This window comes from Triticum urartu, chromosome 6 (assembly GCF_003073215.2).
Source record: "Triticum urartu cultivar G1812 chromosome 6, Tu2.1, whole genome shotgun sequence".
In the NCBI taxonomy this organism is placed as follows: domain Eukaryota; kingdom Viridiplantae; phylum Streptophyta; class Magnoliopsida; order Poales; family Poaceae; genus Triticum; species Triticum urartu.
In genome coordinates this window covers 54,863,586-54,864,005 of record NC_053027.1, presented here as the reverse complement: position 1 = coordinate 54,864,005, position 420 = coordinate 54,863,586, and positions in this window count along the sequence as shown.

Sequence of the window (420 nt, the reverse complement as noted above, 5' to 3'; positions counted from 1 at the left end):
GACCTATGGGTGAATATCCTATCCTGGAGGGTTATTCTGCAAATTTTCAGCAACTTAGCATGCGACCGTTTGATCTCAGATCCAAGGGCTGCCAGCAGCCCGTATCATGGTCGCGCCTACCACGACCGTCGCGTCGCTCGCGCGGTCGCGCCCTTGGAGATTTAACACGGTGCGTTAGGCTATCTGATGTTGGCATGTCATACATAGTCATCACTTAGTCACTCATACTACAACAAGGTTGGCTATAAGTGTATTTTTTTACTCCTCTCTATCTCTTTCTTCGTACTCAAGGAAGAAACGGTGCTAAGCGCGTGTATTTATTGCATTTGCCAAGGAGTGACCTCTTCCAATGAAATGGTGTTGCTAAGTTTGCTTCATTTAATTAGCTATAGACTCAAAATTGTCTTTTCACCTAGGTAC